This window comes from Elgaria multicarinata, chromosome 3 (genome assembly GCF_023053635.1).
Source record: "Elgaria multicarinata webbii isolate HBS135686 ecotype San Diego chromosome 3, rElgMul1.1.pri, whole genome shotgun sequence".
NCBI classification, from domain to species: Eukaryota; Metazoa; Chordata; class Lepidosauria; order Squamata; family Anguidae; genus Elgaria; species Elgaria multicarinata.
Window position 1 is genome coordinate 18,598,491 of NC_086173.1, and position 22,794 is coordinate 18,621,284.

Sequence of the window (22,794 nt, forward strand, 5' to 3'; positions counted from 1 at the left end):
AAGGGGAGTCAGGGGTCTAGGGTAACAGTGATGGGGGAGAGTGAATGCAGTCTTGATGCCACAGTGCCCTTAGTAGATGCACTCTTAGGCACGTCATAGCTTGCGTTTTGCTTTAACACTTCCATTCTAACTAGCGATCTCCCCAGTTGATGCATTCGCTGAGATTTTCTTGCTGTGGAACAGCCACGGTCTGGTCAGGTGAGATTCATTTTCTGTCACACTAGCTGGCCTCCCTATTTAAATTCAGATGCTTGGTCAGGTTGCCAGACTCTCAAAAATGACCTCTTTGTGCATTATTAGCTTGCAGGACTGGGCCGTGTAGCAACAAATTCTGTATTTTATAGATGGAGAGAACTCAAGCCTTTTCTAGTGTTATGTGTTAATCCAATATTGAATAATAGCACATATTAGTGTATGCCCATTGGCCTCTTGATCAAAGAAGAAAGAAGTGTCTTGACTCCTTCAATCCAAGTTCTGGCTGTTTCTGGGTTAAACTGGGAACCAAACCACTTGTGACCGAGTATTAGAGCAGTTTGATTGCTGAAAATAGATACCTGCTTTTACATTTTTGCCTTGGGACAAACTGGGTGAGATGAAAACTAGGCTGTGTTGAATTGCACCTTTTCTTTCTAGGCCCGAAGTTGCTTCACTTGGGTGACTCATCCTGCTTTGTTTACCGTTTTGGTCAGATGAGCAAAATGGGCAGATAATATTCTGCGTGGAAGTATTATCTGTTTGTTCAAATCCCAGTATTTGGCTTCAACTCCCACTACTAAAAAAATGTAGTTCCTAGTTTTAGTGGCAAATTATTTTGAAGCAATGGGGAAAGGAATTCACTTCCCTCTCCCCTGCATTCATGTTGAGGATGCCACTACATGCGCTGTTCATTCTGTGTCTCCTCAACCCCCCAAATCCTCCATAAACACACTTTGCTTTATAGTTGACTGTGTCTAAAATTCCCAGGCTGGAAGGTTTTGGGGGAGGAGGAAAGAAACTGAAAAGCATATATTGGAGAGTGCCTGTTAAGCTTCATCCCTTAAGTACATCTTTTCCACCAAAGAAGCCTTTGTACTAGCCTGGCTTTTCTTAGTCTCTGCTGGCCAACAGTAGAAAATAGCAGCAACCACATTGGGAGGCTTTCCATCAGCAGCAAGGTCTTGAATGGCCAGCTTCCCATGTTGATTGGTCCCTGGCTTTATTCCATAGTTCTATGAATTCTACAGCCCTGGAAACAGCCAACTTCAATATAGTTAAGAGAGAATCGAAGCACGACAAGTTTAAAATGCCTTCAGACAAAGAGGAATTGCCTTCAAAAGCATCTTTGCTAAATTTGTGGGGTGAGAGGACTAGATCTTACATTTAAAAGCAAACAAACATTGAGCCCATTCTTTTATGGAAATGCCCACTAGAAGGAGCTGCAGCTTAGCTTAAACTAGGTGCTTTATGGACACAGAGAGCTGATCCATGTGTTACAATCGCCACAGGGGGTTGTATCCCCCATGGTGAGTCCCTCTCATCTGCATCATATGAGCTGGGGCCTTCATGTTGTACTTATTTATTATATTTGATAGGGCTCCACACTTGAGTCATCTTCAGCAACTCCCAGATTACTCACTACATTTAATCTATATCAGTATTGTTTGCCGTGGCAAGAACAGAGCAGCTCACAGTGTCATGCATCCAACATGTACAGTTATGACAGCCGGGGAGGGAGTGCAGCGGAGCGGCTTGCCCTGGCAGTGGTGATCCAAGTGGCAACCATAACATTAAGACTGGTTCTTATTATCTCTTTATTCCCTGTCAACAAAGCTGATTGCTCATCTAGTAGAGAGCCTAGCTAGTAAAGGTTGTTCCTAGCTGGTAAAGATTATGGAGGTGCCCATTGCCTCCGGAGAAGACTCTTGTTTTAAAGCAGCCTTCCTCAACCTGGGGCGCTCCAGATGTGTTGGACTACAACTCCTCTGGCTGGGGCATTCTGGGAGATGCAGTCCAACACATCTGGAGCGCCCCAGGTTGAGGAAGGCTGTTTAAAGTGTGTGATGGCATTTGTTCAGTGGACATTAAGGAGGTTCACCCTCCTCTCTTGCAGCACCCAGTCCACCCTAGAGGATCACCCAACCCTCTAGAGTAGACTTGGGATACATGTGGGGTGGGGGTAGCTGCAGGTGGGGAGGAGAAGCTTAACCTTCCAGCAGTGTCTGTTCCGCTGGCGGAAGCACACCGTTGGATGCAACCTAATGTGCTGATCTTGATCCCTTTGCTGGCTGCTATATCTACACAGCCCCAAAACGTAAAGAGCCAGCAGTCTGCTGTTATTCAGGCAGAGAGGGCTGCATTATGATCGCTTTGCACAGGAACATGCTTAGAATGAAATGAAACTGGTTGAGACTGGGATTTAAACCAGTGTGGTAACCTTGGGTATGAGGGCAGGGCCACGTGGCAAGAGTGAATGGAAGGACCCTTGATTTCTCTTCTCTAACCCTGTAGTCTTTGGTTGGTCTGGACTGACTTGAGACCAGGTTTGCCGTCTGCTGCCTCACTGATCTGCTTGACTCAAAGCATCACTGAAAGGTGACCATACTTTACAACTATCTTAAATAACTGGAGCCCTTCTGCTGCTGCAGGATACAAAGCCTGTCTTCTTCCTTCATGGCTTGGAGGAGAAAACATGCAACCCAACATGGAGTGCAGCGTAGGAACCGAGTTCCTTTTCAGCCCCACCTTAGACTGGTTTCCATCCCATTTTCCTCCTGCTGAATGTTGTGGAATATTGAATATGGGCAGGAGAAGACTTTTTAGGTGGGCAGCTAAGGTGGTAGGTTTGCTCAAAAGTCTAAGCCAAACTTCTCCTAATTTGTGGGTGAGGGCCTTACATTGCCTTCCTCACTGGACAGACAGGAAACCCCTTTGCAATATTGTGGACAAGGCTGCCCAAGTAGAATCATGATTGGAACTACATCTGTTACATAGGTCCCATGTGTCTAACTTTTAACAATAAGCTAATTTCAGGCAAACACTTGAGCCTTCACACTGAGCTTGAGAAGGGTGGATCACAGACCCCCCTTGGTGGTTTGCTTCCTACATGGTGCTATTGGAGTCACTGTGTCTCAGCCAGGTTCCCTGAGTTGTGTTTCACTTCCTGATAGCATTAACTTAACAATCAGGATAGGTTTTTTTTTAGTAGTTTCCCTCCATATGAGGGCAGGATGGGTTTGGTCTTTTCCCTATGCTCCATCCAGGATTAAAACAGGGTCTGCCTCTTAGGTTGGAGATGTGGACAGCAAGTGGCCATACTAGAGCCATCACTGCAACTTATTTTAACTTTGGTCAAACCAATTTTTGCAATACTTCAGAAACATACAAAATCTATTTGCCCAGAGATGGTAGTGAGCAGATGAAATTAGCGTCTACACAAATTATGCCTCCAGCATCAGCTCCTATAGAACCACTTTTTGTCTCCAACTTTAGCCAAGCTATCCTCTAGAGGTTTAAACCAGAAGCATCTTGGTTCTCTAAATCTGCAAAGAACAAGCCTACATTACTCTAGGCCAACCTGGTGCCCTCCAGATGTGTTGGATGGCAACTCCCAGCAGCTGAGAGTTGTCCCACACATCTAGAGGGCACCAGGCTGGGGAAGGCTGCTTCTAAACTGATTGTCTTCCCCCTAGCTGCCACATCCTTTTGTGATATTGCATATGAGGAACTGATTCGGTTCTCCGAAGCAAGCAAATAGTGGCTTTAAATGATATTGCAAAGGTGGCTAGTTTATGAATGGGGAGAGAGAAAAGATGCTTAAATGGTATTGCCTGTAGCCTTGGAGCACACGTGGACATGACTTGCCTTGTGGGGAGTACCCCTTGCTACTCTTGCCTACACCATTGCTCCTCCCTCTATCCTCCCATACTTCCATATGCTTCTATTGGCACCATCAACTACCCTCCTGTCTCTGTTGTGGGTCTCAGGCAGCTGCCCCCCACCCCCCTGGATATGAATTTAATTGTGGGTCACTGGGAAGTTCTTGTGCACAAGTCTCATTGAGATGAGCCAAATCTCTTTTGTGCATCTCCTATTGGGTTCAGTAAGGTTTGTTCAGTAAGGTGTTCATTAGCAAGGGTGGTGGTGATAGTGTAGAGGCAGCGTATACAGCCATAGCCTTGCTTCTAGGCATCCAGCAGTGGGGAGTTCTGCTTGACATAGGTGAGTAATGCATTTCTGGGCTTGGTCTTTTATGTCTTCCTCCCTTCCCCACCACACATCGACTTTCGTGGTGCCTCACTACTTTCTCGATAGCTCTTAGGACTACACTACGAACGGCAGCAGAAGCTAAGCTAAGCTGCAACCTCTGTTGCTGTAGTTTTCTCAGATGTATATGATGTAAGCGTCACATGTGATTCTATCTTCAGAGCCCTTCTGCTGTACTTGCTGCTGACAGCCAAATCCTGTTGAATTTCCCGTCTCATCTTTTCTCTCTCCCCTCCTTCCTGCCCCAAAACAAGACTTTCAACTTACCCACTTGTTGTTCTGTGTTATATTTATAACTGCATATTTTACTCTGCCTTTGTATTATTTTTGTGCTGCCTATTTATTTTTACAAGCCTTTTTTTTTTTTTTAATGTGGTGTTTTACGTTTTCAGGCCGGGATTTGCAGACAACACAAAGACTTGAAAGGAAGGCTGCGTGTGGCTTTGGGGACTGGTTGTGCCAGAATCCCAGTGCGTGCACGTTTGGCCCGATTTCTTTTTTTGTAGGATTATTTACTTCAGTTTCCCATGAGCCCCGTATGAATGGTGAGCTTGCTTGAAGAAGAGTAGCTGAAGAAATGCCTTATTGAAAATAAGGTTCATGTTGAAAAGTCATGATATAGTGGTGGTCCAATAATGTGTGTAGCCAGAGTTGCACATGTGGCATCTCAAGCAGGGGAATGGGGTGCCGTTAAGGGTTGGTGAACTGGGGGAGCATCTGATTCATGGGCCACAATGCATTGGGAAAGTCTCCTGTCCAAGCTCCATTGAAATGAATAGCAGCACAGTAGGACCCTTGTGTTGCATTCATTTCAAGGGGGTTTCAACAAGACAGCATCTCAGTAGATTGCATCCTCTGAATTAAAGAGAGGAAGGATGCCATTTGCATTTTCTGTTGTAGGTACCAAGATGCAGTGGGTTGGCCTTCTGAATGGCCCTGGGTTTTTATTAATCCAGAGGATTAAAATACGTGTACATCTGATTTAAAAAAAATTGGAAATCTCTGGGCTGCTTTCCTGGCAGCCTAACCTTGTCAATCTTGAAGCCTTGTCACTTTGGAATCCAGCTAGGATCACGCCTCTAGGATGTGCTTGCTTTGCCCTTTTCCTGGGGTAAGTGGGTCAGGAATTAATAATTTCTAGCTGGCCCAAGTAGAAAAGGCATCATAAAGGAGTAGCAATTAGGTGGGGTGGCAGGAGCAAGGCTTTGGCCTTCAGAGTTCAGTCTCCCCCAAATCCTTCCTCTCATTGAAACCATCCTGACTCATATATGTAACTTCTTTCCAGTTTGACCCCCTCTTAATGTATTATCATTAAACTGAAATGGCTGTTTTTCTTTCAGGCCTCGGGCACTTTTGTCTATCCTTGTTTTAAAGCTTACGTGGTAAAGGAATGAAAGTCTAAATAAAGCGGTGCTGCTTGTTGATTTGGCTCAAAGCTGCTTTAGTGGCATGGTGAGTGCCTGAGCTAAAAGACAGGTAACAGTATCAGGCACAAAAGGCAACAAAATTATTTCTTCTGCTCAAGCAGGGGTGGGGAACCGTTGGCCCGCCAGATGTTGTTGGACTCCAACTCTCATCACTTCCACCGAGTATCCCAATGGTTAGAGAATGTAGGAGTTGTAGTCTCATCGTCGGGAGAGCTGCAGATTCCCCACTTTTGCACTAGGGGCTATAAAGAGATGAGTGAATAGCCAAAAGACAAGATATATGCCAATATATTATTAAATGGCACAAATACAAATGTGGACCTCTGGTTTCAGTTATAATGGGAAATACTCAGCTTTTAAAACTCAATAAAATTCTTTTGCTAGCAAAACTTGGTTAACCTATTTGGATTCTCAGCACTATTGTTAAAAGAAGAGTGTTGACAACTGAAAAAGGATTTAGAGGGAAACTATGAAGAGTAAGTCCTAGAAGGTGCAACTTATACATGGAAATGCAAAAATAATTGGGCATATTAACAGAGGAAAGAAGATTAAAGGTGGTTGGGGCACACGCTTGACACTCTTCAAGTATTTTTAAAAGATGTCAGGAAGAAGATGCAGTATTTTACTAAGGCTCTGATTCAGATAGTCTGCTCCCTGCAGAACAGCTACTTCTGTTGCACAAACACCTTGTCTACAAAAAAGCGACACAAAAGATACAAAATTTATATCCCAAAAATCCTTTCTGTGGGTGAAAGCCGTTTTACACAACTAATAGTCTCTTGCTGCACCTCATTTTGCATGACCAGTTGTGTCAGTTCAGCACTCATGAATCCGTGTGTTGAAAATGGCAAAGAGTTAATTTTGCTCATGGTCCCACAGGATAGAACAATCTGTCTGTTCTCTAGTGAAAGAGGAGCTCATAACAGAAAGAGTTTCAATTGTGCTGCATATTTTTTTAAATATCTCTGGTCATGGCTCTAGGTTCCATCTCCCCATCCCCCCTTTCTTTTTAAATCCTACAAACATTGCAGAATTGCAAATCTCTTGCTTTCATCATGCACATAATTTTAGTGGATCCAGTAATTAAGACAAAAACATCTATGAAGCCAGTTACGCCAGCAGGGACGTGGAGACTATCCAATGATTTGCACCATGTCCCCCAGCAACTGGTGTATATAGGTTTACTGCCTCTGATACTTGATGTTGGTCCATGTACTCTGAGGAAGCCTTTCTTAAAATGCTCCCTGTTTCATGTAAAAGTCAGCTAGATAGGGAGAACTGTGCGGTCTCAGCATGTGGTGTTAGGATGATGGATGCAGATGTGTTAGGTACCAGGGGACATTTTGGGATAAGCCAAGCCTATGGAAAAGAGATCAGATCTACTTGAACTAGACTGCTAAATCTAATGCTTAAAAGTGTTTTTAAAAAAAGTCAGAGCAACTTTTAAACAAACTTTAAGGGGAAAGCCAACGAGCTGGGAAAATTTGATTCTGGATCAGGACCCATCTCTTAACAGAATGTTGTAAATGCTTCAGCTTCTCAGTGCGGTTATGATAGAAATTGGCAACAAAGATACAAAAACCAATGTCATTGTTTTAAAGGTATCAAATGAACCAGAGATTTGGAGTGAGATGCAATTGGTATGTGTTTATATCTAATGTGATGCAGTGAGCATGTTTAGCTGGACTGTCAGAGTAATATCTTGCACCATTTAGAGGACACTTTTTCTCTGTGGAACTATAAACTCCTTCAAAGTTTCCACCCCAATCTTACAGGATCCTTTATTCAAGAGCTCTGAACTTGACATAGGTTAGTAACTCTTGTTCAGCTCCAGTCTACCTCTGTTTTGGTTTGTGAAAGTATAAACAAATGAATTCAAGCATTGTCCTTCCATGAAAACCCGTCCGCTGGTCTATGGGTGTTTGATGGCACCACATTTTCCAATTACACCGTATCATACTGACCACAAGATGGAGACAAACACTTGGAAGGAAGGCATGATCTTGCAAGGATTAGGCGGGCTACAGGTCCCAGAATTGTAGCAGTTGTCTTATCACTGCTGACATAACAGTATTCTGACTACTACCCAAAATAAACCTGGTGTGTATGTGTGACTTTCATCTCCAGTCTCTGTTCCAATTTATGCATCTCAGTTCCATCTAACACAAAGGAGTAGGCCTTAATCTATGCCAGGGTTCATTTCTGTAAAGAACTACATGGGATGGCCACATAATATATGTGAGGTTTGCTAGAGTTAGACTTATAATATGGATACTCAAAGTTCTGGCAGTCTTGAAGGGCCTGGGTTCTGGACAGAAACTGGCTTGCTGGTTGAGTTCCTCTAGGGAATGGATGGAGGGTATGTGACCCTATTGGTTCTCCTGGACCTCTCAATTGCTTTTGATACCATTCACCATGGTATCATTCTGGACTTGGGGGCATGGTGTCTATAGAGGCACAAGTGGAGTCAGCTGCCAGGAGTGCTTTTTTACCAGTTTAGGCTGCTTTAACAGCTGTGGCCCTATATAGAGAAAGCTGACCTAGCCACGGCGACACATGCCTTGGTTAAATCCAGGTTAGATTACTGCAATGCGCTTCTATGTAGGGCGGCTCCACACCTTTGGAACTCCATCTTCAGAGAGATATGTAAGGCCTAAGTTGGCTTTAAAAAAACACCATTTATTTTAGTTTGCATTTGGTGTTTAAAAATCATTAGCTGCTGCTATGTGTGCAACTGTAATTGCATGTTCATGTTTTAGTAATATTGTAAACTGCCTTGTGCAGGCAACTCTCTGGGAGTTGTAGAACTTTTTTCCCTGTGTAAAATAGGCATAGGATTGTGTCCTAAAAGTCTTTAAATAAACTAGTAGAGCATGTGGAAAGTCACCTTTCTGCAACACCAGAATAACTGCAGCCACTCTCTGCATTTTGGGGACTAGGGGTATGGCTTCCAACCAAAGAGGGTGTAACTTCCAGGCAAATGTGAGCAGTGGTGCCTCCCTTTTCAGAAGTCGAATGCTGATAACGGGAGTGTGTGATATGAGTGTTGCCAAATATTAAAGGCCATGGACCTCTTCTGTCTCTGACCTGAGGGTTGCAAGACCTAAACAAATAAGCAAAGTATTCAAAGAACAGTTAGCGCAAGAAGCTGCAGTACTGATATTTCTTATCAACAAATCTGATGGGGCATCTCAGGCTATGAGTATGGAGGATTAGAAGTAGTTCTCTCAAGACTAAACCTGCCTCCGATTTACAGCAGAGCGAAATATTTAGGATTAATTCTTCACTGCTGCAGCAAATGACTACGTTACATAGTGTAGTGATATTTATCATCTCAGCTATTAGGATGGACTTTTTTCTCCTTCATTTCTTCTCTTTTTAGTTCTCCCCTATTAACTTGACTATCTTCAGTGTGCGTGCGCATATGCATTAAAGACTTTGCTAATATGGCCAGCACTAGCAGATGGCAAAGTAAGTACATATCAAGACCCAGACAGCAGTAAGGATTTAACTTGAGCTAGGAATACAGCCCTTTTCACCGCATAGAGAAAACTGCCACAGAAAGTCAGAAGCAGTATGGGTGTCTCTTCCTGTTCTTGACTTTTCTGAGTGCTCTGCATGAAGTGAGAGATTTTGGTTTCCATGAACCTTCTGCAATTAATAGAGAATTCTTGGAAGTGTGCGAGTGCACACTCATTTGCAAAGATAGAGGACAGTGTGTTAGCCAAAGGCAAGGGTCCCATGAAAAGTGAGACTGCAGCCCTGAGCACTCTTAAGTGCTCAGGGCTTATACTCTTTAAGTAATACTCTGCTCCCCTCAGTAGTTAAGAGTCCCACTGATACTTTCTTGCACCCCAAAACCCTAAGGCCTGCATAAAAGCTCATGCCACATTCAACACAGTCTAAAGTCCCAAAATGTGCTGAGGGAAGGCAAATGCCCCCTGTGCTATGATCATGTGAACCACTCCTTCACTTCACGTGTTTGGGGTAGGAAGGATGCTGTGTCCATCTCAAACCACTCCTAATTTTATACTACTTCATGTGCTCCCCATGGTGAGAAGTACTAAGGGCAGTACTGCGGGGGTGGGAGGGGGTTGCCATCTGTGAATGAGAAAGTACTGGCAATTTGTGGTATAAAGTGAAACACTAAATTACTTTGCAGACAGAACATAGAGGAAATGAACAGGCACTCCTATAGCAGACTGCACATCACCAACGTAGTGAGCACAACAAGCAGAAACTCAACAGATGAACTCTTCCCAATCACTAAATGTACACGTTTGCAGGGAGCTGAAGCTGTTCAAAGCATCAGCAGAAAGTGATGATTTACTTGTTTACTGCATGTGTATGCCACCCAGTGAATAGCGCTCTGTTGGCACCTTACAAACAATAGAACATTAAAGTCCCATAACAATCCCTTGTGGGGTCTGTTGAGTTGCTCAGAATCAACAAGAGGATCTTGGGTCTGGATTTTCAACAAAAGTCTCTAAAATACCTTTAAATGAAAACATACCTGAAATAAGGACTTTTAAAATTGTCATTTTAAATGTTTTAATATTGGAATATGTTTAATATATTTTTAAACTTTTATATATATTTATATTTTTTAATGTATATGTTTTACATTTTGCAATGAGGTACAGCATTGGGCAAAAGGCAGGATATAAATAAATATAATAAATACAATTATGATTTTTTTTAAAATAAAAGAAAAGTGACCATTTATAAATTGCTTATACTAAACTTTACCAGCCAGAACCCACAGAGGAGTCTTATTCTCTCATACACACTACTTCTCCCACTTGCATGCTGGAATGATGGATATATGGGAGGGCTTGCATGTGGGTGGGTGTGAGAAAGAAAGAGAGAGAGAGAAAGAAAGAAAACCAACCAACCAACCTAGGGGGGGTGGGATGATCCGGAGTGTGATAGAAAAAGATATGAAGGAATGTGTTTGGTATCGGAGGGGGCGGGGAGAGAAAAGGAGTTTGCCATCTGTGAAATAGGCCTCTGTTGGCACTGAAAACTATGGGTTCAAATGAGTTGTTGTTGGGGCTCAGACCTACCCTCTCCCACGCTGTACTCAGTCTTGGGGGAGGTTACTTGTCTTTTGTGACCAAGCATGCCTTTGATGGCAGCCATTTTGTAGTGGGGGGTGCCTAGGACAGTTTCTCCCTGTTGCCAAAAGTGTGCATGGGCCCCAAAAGGTTGCTCCCCATGCCTGGGAGCACTGCCATGCCCACTTGGCAAGGAGCACCCGAGAAGCTCGGAGACAGCGGATGGGAATTCTCACTTGCCTTCCAAGAAGATAACAAGGCCTACTGAAGAGGCCTTGCCTCAGGGGGAGCCCAGCGATCCTGGAGCTGCAGTGGGCGATGGAATTCACTGGCTGAATCATGTCAGGGGATTGGAGAGCAGTTCTAAGTGGAAGGACGTGACTGTCAAAAGGCAACGAATTAGTTCTAATGGCATCGGCGTGATGGCTCTCTCTCTCACCCCCCTCCAGCTGGGAGAGACCTCATGACAGGCATGAGACCGGGCGATGCGATCTAACGCTTCCTTTACTGGCGCACTCCCCGCTGCGGATCAACAGCTTCGGGGAATCCCCGGGAAGCTAGACTATTGAGTTCCAGTCCAAGCGAGGTGACTGGAATTGTTCTAGTGGGGTTAAAGTAGTCACAGATTTTTTCTTTCCCGTTAGCTCATCCAGCTGGCTCACTCTCACTCTCCAAAGAAAGGTCAGTTCCAAGGGGGTTAACAGCTCAGCCCTGTGCCTGTCTACTCAGAAGTAAGCCCCACTGACTTCAATGGGGTTTACTCCCAGGTCTGTATAGGGTTGTAGCCTAAAATGTCCTAATTACACCTGCCCATGCATGTCAGGTGTGGAAATGGCAATCTCTCTGGGACAATGTAGAGCCCACCCCCCCCCCCTAGTTAAGTGGGCTGATGAAGACGGACATTTTTGCTTAAACATGTTTGCCCACCTGCATGGAATGCAAATACCTTCAGCAGCTATTTTTCTGAGGGAATGAAAGAACATAGGCCTGTCCTGTATCTGTGCCCAGGGTAAACTTTTGGAAAGCCAAGGTTATACCTGCAGCTCCCATAGGTTGGCCATATGTCCTATTTACAGAGGACAGTCCTCTATTTGAAGGACTGTTAGAGGACAGTCCTCTACTTGAAGGCATATGCAAATTTTATGCTAGCCTAAGTCCTCTTTCCTCCTTTTCTTTGGCAAATCATACCCAACTGTCCTTATCTTGGGGTTGCGCGATAAACGTATAGTGAGAGCAGTACTGCTAACACCTACGCAACATATAAGCATCCCTTGGGTTTCACCACCCCAATGAGATGCATAAGTGACCATTCAACTTTGCAAACCTCTGAATTCACATCTGGGAGGCCAGCTGGATTTGGCCCAGCTGTGAATCTCTAGCATGGAGTTTCTCCCTGAAGTGTTGCACAACAATGCAGATGAGGGTGTGGGCATGAGAATCCCAGGTTTGCCCCAGGTTTTGTTTGTTAGAGGGAAAAGAGGCTTGAGAGAAGCAGTCTAGCAAAGGCCATAACTGGCCTTGCTAGACTGCTTCTTTCAAGTCTCTTTCCAATAACAAACAAAACTCAGGGTCTGAATTCCTGCCTCTTCTCACTGTATTTCCTGAAGAATACCTCATTGTAATTCCTGTCCCTTCTCATTTTAGACGACAAGCCCTAACAAGATCCCATTTGTCTCCCAGAGCTGGGGTATGGGGATATTCATGTTCTCTTTTGAATTTTCCAAGGCATGGCACTCCCTGCAACTCTACCCAGTATCTCCAGCCCTGCACAGGACGCCTTCCCTCCTGTCTGAGATCTCCTAATACGTGTGCCATTTAGGACAGGGCAACTTGTAGCCCTCCAGATGTTCTGGCATACAACTCCCATGATTTCTCACCAATGACTATGCTACCTAGGACCAATGGGAGTTATAGGCCAAAACATCTACAGGGTTAGACGTTGCCCACCTCTAATTTAGGGTTAGGGTGATTCCTTAGGATCACCTGTATTGCTCATCTAAAGTACCCTGCATTCTTACCATTTAATCGTGAAAACATAAAAAAAGGCCTTTGAACCTTGCTGTGAATCTCCCCCCACCCCATGCCCACCCCTGAAACGGTACTTCTGCCCAGTCCAGGCTGGTTGAACTGGCCTAAATAAATCTTAAATAAATAAATCTTCCAGTATTTATTTATAATAAATAGCGGATGGCGCTTTATAAATAAATATTAATAATTAATAATAATATTTGTTTTCCAAGCCTTTGGAGGGAAAATCATGTCTGGGCCTGATTCCCCCAGGCTGACTGTTCTCACAGTCTGCCAGCCAGTCTCCTTGTTGGATCCAGGCTTCAGCTGGGTTCAGCCTGAGAATGATAGGCCTCAGTTTCAGTGACAGACCTCAGGCCTAGAGTGTGCCGAGAAATAATAACAATCATAAATAAGAGAGGGCTTCTATGCATGTGCACACAGTGTTTTATTCTCATTGCTGAGCAACCGCAGGCCTGTCTGCAAACATCTGGGGGTGGCTGGATTCCAGCAGATCTCAGTGTTAGCATTTTCCTTTCTTGAATCTGGCTGCTATTTTAGATGCCTTGTATCTTTACACATGGCAGACAGAAGAAGCCAGATTCTTCCCACCCAATTCACTCACTCTGCCCAGTTCAAATACACCCAGCTCAGGAGAGAATTTAAGAGGAGTTCTTCTCTGAGCCTCCCATTTCTCCAGCCACCTAGATTTGAAGCCATGTCATTCGTCTCTCAGCCTGCCCTCTATGAAGCCCCTAGGTCTGAACACACATCCTGCTAAAAGCAGAGGAAAGAGCAGCCCAGTTGTTCTCCTGCTGCGTCTTTTCTGGCTTTAAAAGTGGCCACAGATGATTGTGATCTGCCTGGAATCCTGAGTGTGTGCGAGCTGTCAAAATACTTTTCCTTGAGATTTTCCAACTCACAGTGAACCGTGGAACCTTGGCAGTCTGCTTTCCTGCCAAGGCACAGAGCTGCTCATACCAGCAGAACTGTGAATACCAATGATGACATCCAGTGGGAAAGTTGGCCGTATTCGTGGCAAGTAATGGAGCAGCAGTGAAGATAACTGGGCCAAGATCTGGGTGACAGGATCACAATGTGATCTGCTGTTTGAGCAAATGAAAAATCAGCAAGCGACTCATCTAAGTGACTTGCGCTTATCTCAAAATACCATATGCTCTAAATCTCCCCAATTTCCCAAGGTCATTCCTATGTTTCTAGTACAATCTTCCCCAACATGGAATCGTCCAGATGTATTGGATTGTAATAGGAGCTGGCTGGGATTGGTGGGAGCCACTGGACAGGCAGGATGGGGGTGATGGGAGTTGTAGTCAAATTCATCCAGGGGGTGCTGGGTTAGGAAAAGTTGTTTTAGTACCTCTTCCTTGGTAAATCTTTTGCCCTGTTTGTGGAGAGATTTTAGGGACTCCTTTTAAGCATTCTGCTAGTGTGAGTTACTAGAGTTGACGTCCTTTAGGTTTCCTTTAGGTTTCAGCTCCTTCCAGACCTTTAAAAATTGAGGAAGAATGCCTTTCCAGAGTGCATGCCTGCACCATTGCATGCTCTCAAACTCATAATGCCAGTTCTCCACTTACTTCCTTTCCTTTCCACCTGCCAGCCACGTGAAGTTACCTATTCAGATAGTGTTGCTGAATGTGTTTTGAGCTGTAGCTATTTGAATAAGTACAACCAGATTCCCCGTAAGCAAAACTGTTTTGGACTGTTTAAGTTTACTGACACAGCCGCCTTCTTCAGATGCCAGGTTTTTACACAGTAGAGGAATGCACCACACAGCTGGCCTCTTCTACACAGCTGCTTGACAGGACATGGCTTCGAAACAGGCCTGAGAGATGCACTTGGCAACTCTTGTTTTAGAAATTAAGCACTGTTTTAACCATGCTTTCGTACAAGCAATTGAGTTTATTAAAAGTGAGGGGAAAGGGTGGATTTCCCCAGCACTCCCTCTGTTCATGGGAATCGAATCCATGTGAACAACCATTTCACACGCACCTTTGCGAGCAATTCATGATAATGCACGTTGCTTTGATCCTGAGGATTGATGAATTTTGGAAAAGCCACCTGTTTGCTTCATCATGATCAAAGCTCTCCATATCCTCATTTAACCTGGAAGGCTGGTAAGGACTGTTGTGCAAGAAGTCTGCATTATAATATGTCAGCTGGTTGTGTGAATTTAGCACTCCCCCCCCCTTCACACACAATCCCACCCTTGTACAACCTGTTTACTGATCCAGAATAACTACCACCCTTGAGGGCACAGACTAATCAGTGTAGATTTGAATCCGTATAAGCAAACAAGAATTAAAAGAGTGGGATGGGGGAATCACCCTTTTACAGCTCCTTAACTACACTGATTGTATGAAAATGCGTATGTGATAAATATTTGGGTACATCCAAGCATTTATTAATATTTGGATATCTCCAAGTACATTTTCAGGAACACACTGCTGTTTAATTAGTGTGTTCTTGAGAAAGCGCTCAGAGTAACTATGGAAATGAGAGAGTAGATATTCTGTACCAGCCTTTCTCAACCTGATGCCCTCTAGATGTTTTTGCCTACAACTCCCAACATTCCTGACCATTGGCCATGTTGGCTGGGGCTTATGGGACTTGAAGATCAAAACATCTGGAGGGCACCAGGCTGGGAAAGGCTGTTCTGTACTAATTAATCCAAAACAAAAGGGAAAGATCTTGTAAATCAGTGATTAATCTACCAAAATAAAGGTGCTAAAGCCAATGCTTGCCAGGAAGCTATACTTCCTGGCTTGGAAGGAAGCTTTTATTCTAGATGTGGGGGTGGTCTGCAGTTCCTCAGTGTAAGGAAATACACTCTGCATTTTTACATTATTCTACATACACACCCACACCCACACACCCCGTTCCAATGGCTGAGCTCTGGCATGAGTTATAGATTCCAGAGCTGAGCACACTTGTATTGACCCTGCTTACTGAACACATACATGACACTTTGGGGAAAGAGTATTTGAATCTGAGGGGACTGTTACCATAAATGAATAACTTCCCTGGGTGTCTTGATGGGGCTGGGATTTCCACTCATGCTACTTTGGGTGTACATAGCCAAATCAGGCCATTGCTACATGCAGAGCTGGAGGCAACCACATTATCATCAGGCACTTGGCTGTATGATGCAAACAAATCAATGAAGGACCAGATGCCCTGGGCTTAATAATTGCAAAGGAACCTGGAATTTTCAATGAGGAAATTGTTATATGTGCGGCAGCGGCAGCAAGAGAGGAAGTGGGAGTGTAGCTCCCGCAGGGTAGGGACATGCCTGTGGTTGGCTGATTTTGTTATCTCCTCTCTCTGCTCCTTGGGAAAGGCCCTGTAGGCAGCAGCTGCAAAGGGAAGGGAACCTTGGTTTGCCAAATATTAACTGCCTCACAGGCGGGGCTTCATTGGGAGTTGGATTTACCAGGGTTGACACCCGGAATCTGAATGCAGGGAGACCTTAGTTTTGAATGACACACAAACAACCAAGAAGAGAGTGTCCCTGACCATGTATAGAATACTTCTTATCGTGTTACAACAGAGTAAGCATACACACCTTCTACACATCTAGGATTAGGGATAATGATATCTGAGCATCTTCAAAGTCTAGCTGGAAAATCTGCCAGGGTCAGCTCCATGTTTTGAGGGACCTTGTACAAGACACTCACAATGGGCCCCTTCCCTCAGTAATAGGATGGCCATACAGGAGAACAGGGCTCCTGTGTCTTTAAAAGTTGCACACAGAAGGAAATTTCAGCAGGTGTCATTTGTATGCACATTGATGTAATAATATGCATGCAACACCTGGTGAAATTCCTTCTTCATCACAACAGTTAAACCTGCAGGAGCTCTGTTGTCTTTTGTATCTGACCAAGAGGGCAGGGCTCCTGCAGGTTTAACTGTTGTGCTGAAGAGCGGATTTCATCAGGTGCTGCATGCATACAAATGACACCTACTGAAATCCCCTTTTCTCTCCAACTGTTAAAGATACAGGAGCCCTGTCCTCCTTTCCATATGGTCACCCTACTCAGTAAGTTTACTTTCTCACCGCTCTTGTCAACAGCTACTGTTGCTCCTCATCCTGTTATCATTGCTATGACTTGCTTGTTCAACAGGCTGAGAGCTAGTGAGCCAGTAGGCAGAGGCATCTCCTGCTCCTCCTCCTCCTTCTCCCTACATTGTCAGGGGCAGAACGAGGGGCAGGTGAGCAAGAGTCTGCAATGGGGAAAAGGAGGAGCAACTCCAGGGGGCTCTTGCCACACCTGCCAGGGTGTGGGCCCTCAGCAGGTGCCCAATCATGTCAGGGCTGACATCTCGGGTAGACATCTATATATCTTTTGTATAGTGTCAGGTAGTGTGATAGGGCAGAGAGACATATAAAATGTAAAATTAAAGCACAGAGGAAATAGGACAGGGAGCACCTTTCCTCCCCTGTACAAGCAGAAAGTGCTTCTGCTTGAGCATGGGAGTGGTGGTGGTAGGGGGAGGTAAAGCATTTGTTCTGATGACAGACTCTCATGCTTTATGCAGTTTAGCTGCAAAGATTGCCCAATCTTGGCAGGTAGCTTTTGGGAGGCATGGGAAGCTGCCATTTCAAAAGGAAAGCTTAAACGCTGCTCCTCCGCTTGTGCCAGTTTGGATTTTGGCCGTAAATGTGCAGAAGCATTTTTTTTTTTTTTTGCCAGTTTACCCACCAAATCCAATGAGTATAACTAAAGCAAAAATTAAGTCAACACCGGCTGTGGTCTGACATGACCATGGTAGATTGGCTATGAGAATTCTAGATTTAGTATATTGAAATGAGCCTAGCTATTGGCTCAGCTGCTGAGGTGTAATGGAATGTTTATAAACATACCAACTGCTCAGAGGTTTTAAAAGCTGCCAAATGCATAAGCCTAGGAACAGAAAGGGCTATTTGTTGTTGAAGGAACAAGCAGCCCTGTCACTGTATTGGTCAGCTGTTAGACCGGATGTGATCCTATTTACTCTTACTTGGAACTATGGCAGGATCTACACTACTGCTTTATAAAGGTTTATAATGGTATTGGCAACTGTTGGGGGCTGTGACACATGCCATACACCATTTTCAAACTGCTTTCAAAGTGTTATATTTTGTGTGGTGTAGACCTGGCCTAAGACTAATTGTACTAATTTGCACCAGGATGTCTGTGTTCATGTTAGTACAATGTAGTGTTGTGTTGTGAGTAGCATGTCAGTTTTGGGGGAGATTCCCCCTTTGGCCTTGAAATTTGCTGCGTTATCATCAGCCAGTCAATGTGTGTCTCAGCCTAACCAACTTCCAACAGTTATTGCAAAGACAAAATATATGCCACCCTGAACTTGGAAGGAAGGTGGGAAAGAAAAGAGTGGTTGTGTGAATAATGTATGTATATGTGAATGAGAGAGGGGATAGAGCAGGGAGAATTTACTGTATAACCTAAAATGACCTATCAAACTAAATATAGTCTGTTACATCATTAGATAAACAATATAACTATTATGAGCAGTGGAGAGTATGTGAGACAGTACAGAGGAAATGGCTGGAATTACATGCAAAAAGATCAATTTATGAGTTTATGCAGCTTGCCCAAATGTGTTTCTGATGAACGGACAGATTGCAGAGTTGTCAGGTGGACATCATGATCCATGTTAAGGAAACATGAAGCATGACAATACGCAGAGTCTCAACTACTTTGGTCTTCTTTCTCCATTGTTGCCTTAAATATTGACACGGGGCCAATGATTTTGAAAAATGCCCTTTGGTTCTGCTGTCATTTCTTCTACATATTGGGTTTTACATTTTTATTTCCAAAGGAAGCAGTGTTACCGTAATTATACTCTTTTAACACTTAGGGTGCTTCCAGATGGAGGGCTCCTAGTGCTATCAATCAGAAGACATTGGGCAGACATTCTGTCTTTTCCAACTTAATGGATTTTTTTGTAGAAAGAAAAGGGACAAAGAAGGGTGAGAAGACATGAGAGGAGGCAGAAGTGTGTGTTGTCTGGACCCCCCCATACAATTCTATGAATGGAATATATGTTTAATCTGGGAAGCATCCACTATTGCATTGTTTATTCGAACAGGATTACTGTAATTCAGACTCCAATCATATGCACACTTACCCAGGAGTAAGTCTTATTGAACTCAATAGGAATTACTTCTGAGTAGATATGCGGAGTATTGCATTATAAGGAAAACAGTATTGCCCTTATTGAACTTTGTAGCACTGGATGCATGTGCGTATAGACTTTGATATAAATCCCTTAAAAAAACACCATACCACATTAGTTTGGGATACATGTCTCGATACATGTCTGCAACCTTGCGTTTCAGTGCTTCTGAAACACAAATAATGAAGGAGAATTATTCTAATGCTAGGGGAACCTCTTCTCTCTATGGTTCCTGGCACTATTCTCTTGGAGGACAGGCTGCTGTCAGTCTGGTAGAGCTCACCGAGAAACTAGCATCTTTCGCCAAAACATCAGTACAGTGTGGTAACTGTTAGGAACTTTAGTGTGGGTAACGGAATGCCGTCATAAGGTAGAAGCTGGGAGTGAGTAACAGAGACAAGATCAAAGCCTTTCCAAAAAGTGGGTGGGGTGGTTATTGGTAAAGCAAAATGAAAGGCAAATTGTTGGGTAAATTACTGAAGGCTGTCTCAGAGGGAAAGAGAGGCAACACTTAGTCAAAGGCAGGTATATGGTGATATTTCATCACTGGGTGCAGGGGAGGGATAGAAGCGCCTAATGAGAGAAAAAGAGAGAAGGATTGCAATATTATAATATATCTGTATTTCCTTTACGACCTGTTAGAAGCATGTTAGACAGAGAGGGAGCGGGATTCGCAATGTCAGGGCAAATCCCAAAGCAGTGAAGCAAGTGTTCTTGCTTGCTCACAGAGTGAGCAAAAGTCCAGAAAAGGGTGGCTTCCATATGTACCCTTCCAGCTTTCTCAGGGGAAATGAGTGTTGTGGGCAGTGTAAGGGCCAGCAGGACCTCTCACTCCCATGACAGCAGTGCACAAAGGATGGGCAGCAAAGAAGCGGTCTTCCCATTGGGGCATCTGTTTGGCCACTGTGTGAACAGAACACTGGTCTGATCCAGCACAGCTCTTCTTAAATCCTTAGAAGAGCACTGGGTGCAAGGGGTCTAAAACCAGTTACAGCCTTAGGCTGCAATCTTATGCCCATTTACCAGGGAGGAGTAAGTCTCATTGAATGAAGCAGGACTTACTTCCTAGTAGACACATCTAGGATTGAACCATGAGGGTGGCAGCAGAAGATATTTTTCCGGGACAACAAAAAGTGTGGTCTGAGCTTGTTTTTTTTAATACAGGGATACTTGACACTGGAGGATATGTTTCAGTGCTGGTTGGAAGGTCACACAAGAACTCTGGACTCTTAATAGTGACAGAATGAGTTGCAGGATGTCACTGTGATTCCATGAGGATATAGGGGACTTGCTTGGCTTTTGTGCATCCACCTTTCTAATAGACTGAAGGCCAAGATACAATAGTGCAGTTGGGTAATTTAAACTCTGGTCTTAATGGTCTTATGCTTTCTCCTCCTTCTCCTCGTTTGTTGGTAATGTGTATTACTTCACTTACTTTAAAATGTAGTAACTGCTGCATTTGGAGGCCCTTCTGCTCATTCTGTTAAATGGGGACCTAGACCTGAGGATTGATGAGTTTTGGAGCTAGACCTCTGCTCCAGAATCCTTCCCTAATGGCACCAGTGCCAGGAGGCTCTCTTTTCAGTGTGAATAGGGGGTGGCAAGGTGGCTTGCAAACAGCCCTGCCTTCCACCTGGACAGCCATCCCTTGCCAGCCAGCCAGCTGTTAATAGGCACAAAGGGAGTCTGAGAGACAAGTTGGAAAGTCTGGGAACAAAATGGAGGTGAGCTGGTGCTCCCTGGTCACACTTTTGATCCGATGTTTCAACCCTTCTTGTGAGTCAAAAGTAAAATCCCAAGTCAGGGCATGATGCTGTCATAATCAAGCCCTTTTATGCAAGTTTCTATAAACAAACATGTTCTTGAAAGCATGTGATGGACAACACCTGTTGGCATGTCGGAAGCCAGAAGGGTGGCTGAATGCAGTCATCAAGGGCAGGGCACATATAATCAGAATTCAGACCTTCAAGGTGTTTGTTTTTAATTTTAAATTAAATTAAATTATGTGGCATTCACATAACTTTCTCTGCTGTGGCACCCTGGATGTGGAATGAGCTCTCTAGAGAGGTTCACCTGGCACCTACGTTGTACTCTTTTCTTATTCTCCCAGTATTTTAAGAGTTTATCATAGCCTTTTAACGTTGCTGTTTTAAATCTGTATTTTAAATCTGTATCAATCTCTGCATTGCTGCTCAGTTTTACCCTGATTGTGCTTTTATATAGTATTTTTATGCTGTGTATATAGTTTTTTTGGATTATATAGTACTTTTGGATTGCCTACTACCTCTCTTCACCTTCCCGGAGTTCCAAACAATTGCAGGGATATAATAGAGCTGGCCTTATCACATGGGACAAGGCTGCTAACTTCCACTCCGTGCCTGTTCACATGATCAAGCAGCCTACCATGACTTATTTAAGCCACGGTGTGCTACAGCACATGTGGGCAGCCATTTTGAATATTCAAGCTGCGACTGTGGCTTGTTGTGTCATCCAAACCCAGTGAAGGAGGGTTGTTCGTGTGGTTAACAAACCACCCACAACCCTAAAAGAGCTAATGAGTTCTGGAATGTTTGTTAACCATGCCAACAACCCACTCTTGCCAGGTTTGGATGACATGACAAGCTGCGGTGGTGGCTTAAATATTCAAAAGTCGCCGAGCACACACCACAACAAACCATGGGTTAAATAAGCCACATTGCATTGTGGTGATCATTCAAACTGGATCTCCATATGATTAGAACCATTTCATGTCCCGTTTAGTGGCCTGGAAAGGCCGTGGCATCCAATGGTTAGAGCTGGCCCTGGGGATTCCTAGCATTCAAGTATCTTTGGCTCTCTTCATGGGTTATGCTCATAATCCTTCGACCTTTGGAATCCCAAGCTGCTTTAACAAACAGTTTATAATTACCCCTAATTAGTGAGGAGGTATAATTATATCCATTGTCAGGCACAAGCCTGTTTAAAGGCTGGCGCCTAGAGGAATATGGAAATCCAAGAGACGGGTTCTTTTGAGGCTCAGCTGTAGTTGAGCAGAGCAGAGAAACAGGCCCTTATACAGACATGGAGGTTCTGGATTTATACACACACTCTGCAGTGAGTATAAACAGCACAGAAAGAAACAGGCTGAACTGAAATTCCCTCTTTGAGGGAAGTTCCCTCCAGACCACCTTAGTAGCACTCCCAGCTGCTGGGACCAAAGTAGCTTTGAGAATATTCACTTTCCCTCCAGATGACCATACTGAAGTTCTGGTCCCAATCTGTATAGACAGTGCAATCTATAGGAAGTTAGCAACAACTATTCCAGGAACCAGTGCTCATGTGGGGCTCCACTGAGCAGGTGGGTATTGGCCCTTGTCTTGATGGCATTGAGTCAGCAGCGCGGGGGTGGCGCAAGGTGGCGCACCCCTGCATTGGCGCTCCTTCTGACCATCTACAGTGGAAGGAGCACAATTGTGGGCTTTCCTGAAGGCGCTGCCGCCGTCGCCGCTGCGTCTGCCCACCCGAACACATGCACGGCAGTTGAAGGGCGCCTGGAAGCATTTGCACCCCCTCTTCCAAGGTTAGGTGTTTTTTTAATATTGGCCTACATTTTGTTCTTTTTTTTAAAAAGCTGTAAATACGAAGGGTCGCATTTATAGCTAAATGTGGGGGGACACAAGGGGGGGAAGAACCAGGTGCTCCCTCCCTCTCAGAATATCCACCCCCTTTAATTTTATTTTTTAAAAAACAAGGGTCCACAGAGACGCGGAAGTGGTTCTGCTACCTTTTGGCTTGCTGGTCCACCCCCTTCCCTGCCCAGCCAATGGTGACCAATCAGTGGTCGCCATAGGGTGTGGCACACCTCGCAGCAGCTCCTTTGCAAG

The 22,794-nt window shown here is 44.3% G+C and overlaps 1 protein-coding gene across 1 annotated transcript in view; it reads left to right on the forward strand.

The window, feature by feature from the left end:
- Positions 1–22,582, forward strand: part of EBP (EBP cholestenol delta-isomerase) — a 47,680-nt gene extending 25,098 nt beyond the window's left edge. Inside the window, exon 6 of the mRNA XM_063119498.1 lies at positions 22,570–22,582. The gene's annotated coding sequence lies outside the window, so the exon portion shown is untranslated. The remainder of the gene's footprint in view (positions 1–22,569) is intronic.
- Positions 22,583–22,794: the final 212 nt, after the last annotated feature.